Here is an 8,384-nt window from a genome sequence, read left to right as displayed (position 1 = left end):
AATTTAAATCACGTCAAGCGAAACAGAAGAAAAGAAGAAAAAGGTAGAAATAAGTCACAACAGTTGAGGTGTCTAGGTTGGTCAGTGCGGTTTATACTAATTGAAGAGGTCGCGAGTTTGATTCTTGTCCTGCGCGCATGCCCTTTTTGCAGTTTAACAAATGGAAAAAGATGCAAATGAACTGGCCCAGTGTAGAGGGGAGGGGGATATGCGCTTGTTTACGAATTGTACACTAACAGCCGCATAAAGCGCCAAATAGGGGATGCGAGCTATCGGGCGTGCATTTTATCTCCCGCATCGACTCCTATGTATTGTTAGATCATCTACAGCGAGACTCCTAAAATTAACCAAGCAGGACCGGGACCATTGAGAGAGAGAATATTGTTAGAGCATCTATAGCCGGACTTCTAAAATTGACCGGACGGGACCGGAACTATTGAGAGAGAGAAGCAAAAAATAGCAAAAGGTTGATCCAATCGGACCTCTCAAAGGCTTCTTAAATGCTCGGGTTGTCCGACAACCCTCATCTTCATCTCATATATGGGATGAGTATGAGGAGTGCCCATGCGTGCCCGGTCAATGGTTCTGCGTCCGTCACATAGGAGTGGGCCTGCCATAGAGCATCCTTTTTCTTTTTTTATTATTTCTTTTCATTCTCTCTCTCCTTCTTCATCAATCACATGCATATGACCGGACATATAAAGAAAAACTGAAAGTCATGGCTACATGAACAAAAAAATAAGGAGTCAAAATGGACACGTCCAGACACTGACCGGGCGCGTTCGCGGACGTTTGACGGATCAAATTTGTACATTGTGGCTGAAAATGCTCTTAGTGGGAGCCGGTACTAGGCCGACGCAGCAACCACGTGGAATCTTCACACGTCAAGCTGATGTCACACATCTTTTTATATTATTCATATATTAAGAAAATACTAAGTACAATTATTACAAACAAATAGAATTAGTATTTTTTTATAAAAGTGTTCATCGCACATCTGAAAAACTGTAAAACATAGTGTGAAAAATGTTACTTCACCTTTCAAACATGTAGTGTGAACATTTTCTACGATTCAAACCCAGGATGCAGAATAAGTCATTCTTCATCCGAGGTAATCTAACGATTATTTCATAAATAAATTACATTTGAAACACAAATAGTTACATTCATATTGATTCACTGCTTAAAATTTGGCATAAAAAGAAAAGGTCATAAGACCAGAAAGTTGCATTTTATGCATATTTTACACTATATTTTTATATTTGTAATTTTACGTAACATAAAATATTATTCACGACAATTGTATATTTTCTTACGTTCTATTTTTACATATGAAATAAGAGAAAATTTACGGGATGTAAAATTACGCCGCATCGATGTTAAAATAGAGGGGAGATGAAGGATAACTATTCCTTACCTAGGGTGACAAATAGTCGAACCTGGAATGTACATGCCACTTAAAAAAAATTTGTTATGGAATGTACAGAAATATTCATGTAATTCAAAAATATATTTATACCATTCAGAGAAATGTATGTTACATTTTAAAAATATTCGTATGTTTTGAAACAAAAAGTTTGTGAAATTTTTAAAAACATATTTATCCAATGCATAGTAACGTTCACATTGTTTAGAAATGTTTTAGATGTATACAAAACCTGTACATTGTGTATGGAAAAAGTAGACATCAAAACATTTAAATTAGGAAATGTTAACAATATATTTGAAAATGTAAAAAATATAAAAAATGTCCCACATATATAAGAAAATATACAATGTGCATGAAAATAAATAGATGTATGTTGCAGGAAAAGAAAAAAACGAAAAAGAAAAAGAAAGAAAATTTGTTAAAAGCATAGAAAGAAATAAATAAGACCAAAGAAAAAGGAAAATGTAAAAAGCAAAACCAAAGAAAATCGATGCTATGACGGTGGAAAACCGACAAAAAATCAGAGGGAAAAATTCGCGGTCAGCTACAATGTTGGGCTGGCCCAATAGCCGTTTTGCTGTACCTAGTAGGAATCAGTATGAGCGACATATAGCTCTTGGAGACGATTCCTAGTAGGAATCAGTATGAGGGACATATAGCTCTTGCAGACGCTTTGGTCATACTGATTTCGATGATACGGTCCCAATTTTTTTTGTTAGTCCCATTTCTATTGCTCCCTGTTAATTGTTCAAATTTTGTTGCACATTAAACCAATGCATGAAAGGATTAAAAGAAAATTCCCCAACACATATAAAAGTTTCTGGTTATTTAGGGGGTGTTTGGTTCCAGTGACTTTTTTTGTGTTGGGACTAGAAAAAGTTCCTAGCAAACCAAACAGGGTGGGACTTTTTGCTAAAAGTCCTTAGAAGCACCTCCTTGAGAGTCTTTTTCAAAAAGTCCTAGGGACTATAAAAAGTCCTAGGACTAGAGAACCAAACACCATCTTAGAGGTCACGTATGCATGGGTTGTAATTAGTGCATCAGTAAACACAATATTTTAAGAAACTTTTATGAAGTACACAATTTATCAACTACTCACTCCCTTCCGGTTTATATGGCTTGTCTTTAAAAAGTTGTTTTTCCATTTTGTAAGTCTCAGTTTTATTACCTCCATTCACATGTTTAGATTTCAAGGTGCATTAAACCATTGAATACAAGGATTAAGGGAAGACTCACCTATGCATGCAAGTTTTTTGGTCATTTATTTGTCACGTGTGCATGCATTGCAATTAATATATTGGTAACACATTTTCTTGAGAAAATTAGCCCATTAATTATGTACTTCTGCAAACTACAAAAAATATATTCCATCACTCAATATTTACCTTGACTGGTGAGATTTTTGAATTCAGCACTATAAAGTGGAAGGGAGGGAGTACTCATCATCTACCTTGGTTTTTCTGCGAGAAATCATCTACCTTGGTTGAATGGCAGGCCTGACAAGATCGTGTTTCAGTACCTGCTTTGAAGATGGATCGGTGGAAAACGGTGGCGACGGCCTCTGCAGCATGCGCATGCGGTGTACGCTGAGAGTGCGTCGGACCGGTGTGTGACCCAGACCCAACAATTCTGCTTGTTTGGGGCTTCCGGCTTTAGATGTTGCGCTTTGGGGTGAGGTCTGGGTACGCAACGTCGACAATCTGCATCCCTTCATCAAGTGGATAGGGTTAGCGACAGATGTTGCTAAGATGGCGACTTCAGACTTATTGATGTATTATTTTATAAGGTCTTGATGAATAATAAATAAAATGGTTGCATGCATCGCCCTGTTACAGAGGTTGGGGGTCATCCTCTTTTTTTTTAAATATAAAAAAGCTACCATGGTTCAAGAAAATTTAGATTTTTGCCTTTTAAACCAGAAGGGAGGGGGTACTCATCATCTATCTTGGTTGGAAATTTTAGAATTGTGCCTTTTAAACCGGAAGGGAGGAAGCATTGTCAAAATCATAAGAAAATGCAGAAAATTCCTTCAAAACAATTTCCTAAAATAAGATACAATGTATGGTACTTTGCATGCATCCAGCCTATGTAATTAGTATGGCCTGTTAGCGAGCAATGCTACATGCATGTCTATTTTTAATGGACGAGTTGGTGAATCGTCTCTGCGGTTTATTTTCGCTGATTTTTTTCGTCTCTCCTCCCACCACCCCCTCCCATCCTGGTTCGTGGTTTATTTTTGTTGGTTTTTTCTCGTCTCTCCTCCCACCACCCCCTCCCACCCCGGTCCATCGGTTTATTTTTGTCTCCACTCTTTATTACAACCAGAACTTTTCTAACGTACAACAAATCACGGATCTAACTTCCTTAAATTATGTAAATCAATCGATTCCTTTTATTGGTTCAATATATCTTAGTAAACAAATAACGGATTTTCAGGAAACAAATAATACATTTTAATCTAACTTCCTTAAATTATGCAAATCAATCGATTTCTTTTATTGGTTCAATTTGTCTTAGGAAACAAATAACAGATTTTCAAAAAACAAATAATACATTTTAATCTAACTTTCCTAACTTATCTAAATCAATCGATTTCTCTTATTAGTGAAATTTGTTTTAGAAAACAAATAACAGACACGTCATAACATTCCTCCCAATAAATAGTTTCTTAACATTTGCAAACTTTCCTAATCAGACACGTCACAAATGGGCAGGTACTGATATCACATTACCAAAAAATAAAACCCCATTTGCATAGAAATCAATTTTAAAATCCTAACTTTCCTAAAAAATTTACCTTTCCTTAACAACAACCAATATTTCCTTGATAACAATCCCTCCGCCACATTTGTCCACGGCGGTGTCGAGGGCATGGTGCAACAGCGTACCAGCGGTAGAGTAACGCATAGCAGCAGGAAGCAACACGCAGCAGGCGAGGCGAGCGGCCGACGGTGGAGGGCAGAGATGCGGCCGGTGTGGCTGAGGGGGCGGCCGACAGAAGATGGCCACGACTGGAGGCGGCGCGAGGCAGGGGCGCGATGGCGGGGCGAGCGAAGGGATAGGCGGCAGCAGATGGGGCGAGCGCAGCCAGCAAGAGTGTGGCGCGCGGCCAGGGTGTGTGTCGCGCGGAGCACAGTGGTGCGGTGGCTGCGGCGAGCGCGACGACAGCGGCGGGCGCGACCGACGCGATGTAGCACGAGCGTGGGCATGGAGAGGGAGTGGCCCCGCGAGCGCGGAAGAAGAGCGGCATGCTCGGGCATGGGCGCGCATAGGAGCGGGCATATGCCACGGGGGCAATCCGAGGAGCTCGGTGGCTACCCCTGCAATGGCCATGGCGGACGGCGGTTCTCGGCCACGTCGAAATACCTAACGAGAGCAAACGAGAGGGGAAATAGGGGAAAGGCAAGAGGAGATCATGGCGGTGTCAATGGCACCCTAGGGGGAGACATGGGAGCTCGGGGCGGCGCGGATCGAACAGCAATGTCGCGATGACCCAAGGTTGAGGAAGACAACAGCGACGCCGATGCGGGGGTGCTGGACTTGATCTCGCTGGCGCAGACGAAGTAGCGAAGGCGTTCGGAGCTCCTAATGGACGAGTTGGTGAATCGTCTCCGCAGTTTATTTTCGCTGGTTTTTTTCCGTCTCTCCTCCCACCACCCCCTCCCACCCTGGTCCGCGGTTTATTTTCGCTGGTTTTTTCTCGTCTCTCCTCCCACCACCCCTCCCACCCGAGTCCATCGGTTTATTTTTCTTTCCACTCTTTATTACAACCAGAACTTTCCTAACGTATAACAAATCATGGATCTAAGTTCCTTAAATTATGCAAATCAATCGATTTCTTTTATTGGTTCAATTTGTCTTAGGAAACAAATAACGGATTTTCAGGAAACAAATAATACATTTTAATCTAACTTCTTTAAATTATGCGAATCAATCGATTTCTTTTATTGGTTCAATTTGTCATAGGAAACAAATAACAGATTTTCAGGAAACAAATAATAGATTTTAATCTAACTTTCCTAACTTATCTAAATCAATCGATTTCTCTTATTAGTGAAATTAGTTTTAGGAAACAAATAACAGACACGTCACAACTTTCCTCCCAATAAATAGTTTCTTAACATTTGCAAACTTTTCTAATCAGATACGTCACAAACTGGCAGGTACTGGTATCACGTTACCAAACAATAAAACCCCATTTGCATAGAAATTAGTTCAAAAATCCTAACTTTCCTAAATTTTTACCTTTCCTTGATAACAACCAATATTTCCTTGATAACAATCCCTCCGCCACATTTGTCCATGGCGGTGTCGAGGGCATGGTGCAGCAGTGTACCAGTGGTAGAGTAGTGCATAGCAGCAGGAAGCAACACGCAGCAGGCGAGGCGAGTGGCCGACGGTGGATGGCAAAGATGCGGCCGGCGTTAAACCCGGGCAAACGTCGGGCCGGGCCGGGTTTCGGGCCGGACTTATAAAAGCCCGACCTTCATTTCCCAAGCCCGAGCCCGGCCCGAAGCCCGAAATACTCCCTGTTTTCAAGCCCGAGCCCGGCCCGAAGTCAAGCCCGAAGCCCGAAAGCCCGGCCCGAACGCTGTTTTTTAGTGTACGCACGTGCAAGCCCGGCCCGAAGCCCAAAAGCCCGGCCCGAAATACATAAAAAATGAAGCCCGAGCCCGGCCCGAACTATCTTCCGGGCTGCAAAACTAGGCCCGAGCCCGGCCCGGCCCGGCCCGGGTTTTTCGGGCCGGGTCGTCGGGCCGGGCTGCCCATGCCCGGGTTTAGCCGGCGTGGCTGAGGAGGTGGCCGACAGAAGATGGCCACGACTGGAGGCGGCGCGAGGCAGGGGCGCAATAGCGGGGCGAGCGAAGGGATCGGCGACAGCAGACGGGGCGAGCGCAGCCAGCGAGAGTGTGGCGCACGACCAGGGTGTGTGTCGCGCGGGGCACAGTGGTGCGGTGGCTGCGGCGAGCGCGACGGCAGCGGCGGGCGCGACCGACGCGGTGTAGCACACGCGTGGGCATGGAGAGGGAGTGGCCCCTCGAGCGCGGAAGAAGAGCGGCAGGCTCTGGCATGGGCGTGCATAGGAGCGGGCATATGCCACGGGGTCAATCCGAGGAGCTCGGTGGCTACCCCTGCAATGGCCATGGCGTACGGCGGTTCTCGGCCACGGCGAAATACCTAACGAGAGCAAACGAGAGGGGAAACAGGGGAAAGGCAAGAGGAGATCATGGCGGTGTCAATGGCGCCCTAGGGGAAGACATGGGAGCTCGGGGCGGCGCGGATCGAACGACAATGTCACGGTGGCCCAAGGTTTAGGAAGACGGCAGTGACGTTGATGCGGGGGTGCTGGATTTGATCTCGTTAGCGTAGACGAAGTAGCGAAGGCGTTCGGAGCTCCTCGACAAGCTCGTAGCCCGCAGGGAGGGCAGTGGCCATGTGGACGGGGTCGGTCATGGTGGCCGTGGCGTCTGACTTCGTCCAGATTGACGGGATCGAGCGAGCGAGGAATAGAAGTGGATTTGGGAGGGGGCGTCGAGGAGGAGTGAGGTCATGGGGGCAGGGAAGGAAGAGCGTCACCCTTATCCATTCCCCTTTGATGCCAGTGAGTTGGTCGGGCGGGAGCCCGACTCTGTAGCGACGCGGCTCGGGGAACAGGAGAAGACGACCGCGCGAGGACTGGACCGCTGAGCCGGTTCGGTGGCAAGGTCCGGGGGGCAGGGCGAATCTCCTTTTACATTGTCCTTTTGGTTTTTCAACGTATTCTAATTTGTTTCTTTTTTAACACCGTTTTCTATTTATTCTTATCAACTAAATGATCTCTACTCCTAATGTCTCAGTTGGTAGTCTCCGTTCCGGGTTTATTTTCGTCCCACCTCCTGAGTGAGGGAGAGGGGGAGAGAGAGTGAGGAAGAGGGAGGGAGAGGGTGTGTGTGTGATAATTTGATGGTAAAAAATGTCGTCAATGTCACTTAATATATATGAGAATATTAAATGTAATATTAACATAATTGATATTGAACTTTTAAACTTAATGTGGCCCCGTTGTAACGCATGGGCGTTCTTCTAGTGAAAATTAACGTAAATCTTTACATAATTAGCCACTTGTCAAGTTATGATTGGAAATAACGGGGAAAGGGAACCCACCTCATGAAAATCAGGCGGGAGGTGGAGTGAATTAAGGGAAAGTTAAGTTGGATCACGTAGTGGGCTACTACTAGTAGTAGTATTATTGCCAGTTCAAAAAAAAGTAGTAATATTGCCCGTTAGCCTGTTCTATTGTACTAGCAATCTATTCAACGTGGTTTTGCGGGAGCAATCAACCTGAAATCGAGAGTTTTCCATGCAGTTTGGCCCCAAACTACATGTGAAAAGTCTTGATTTCAGGTTGATTCCAAGATACTGGCAACCTATTCAACGTGGAGTACTCCAAAAGGAGAGTTGAAAGAGTAATACCGACTCTGAATTTATCACTGGGTGATTTTATCTGGTCATGTCAAAGTGGGCTACTCACGATCGATCAAGGTGATTTCTCGGCGTCTGGTTCCGAGGGCAAACTAGATGCGCTGCATTCAGCTAGTCGTATGCGCACGAGTGGCCGACCCATTCTCTTGCTCGAATTCTTTGGGGTAAGAGAAACCGTTAGTTTCGTCGGAGAAACGGCGGCCGGCGGCTATTAGCGGTATGTAGCGCACTTGCAGAACAGGAGGGCGGATATAAGTTTCTGTTGCAAACACGTCGATTCCCACTTAGTAGTATGCAGCATGTTCGTCGTAGCAACTAGCAAGTGACTACTTTGCGTGCTTACTATATATGTCAACCAATGGTAGCCTCGATTCATTAGCTAGCAAAGTGCGCACTTCCCATGTTTGTAAATAGATGGCTTTATAGATGACAGGCGCATTATCAAATTATTGTGCCCTTTTTTGTTATGACCATGTTAACTGAACCTGAGTTA

This window comes from Triticum dicoccoides, chromosome 3A (genome assembly GCF_002162155.2).
Source record: "Triticum dicoccoides isolate Atlit2015 ecotype Zavitan chromosome 3A, WEW_v2.0, whole genome shotgun sequence".
Classification (NCBI taxonomy): Eukaryota; Viridiplantae; Streptophyta; class Magnoliopsida; order Poales; family Poaceae; genus Triticum; species Triticum dicoccoides.
Note: the sequence above shows the minus strand (reverse complement) of the source record.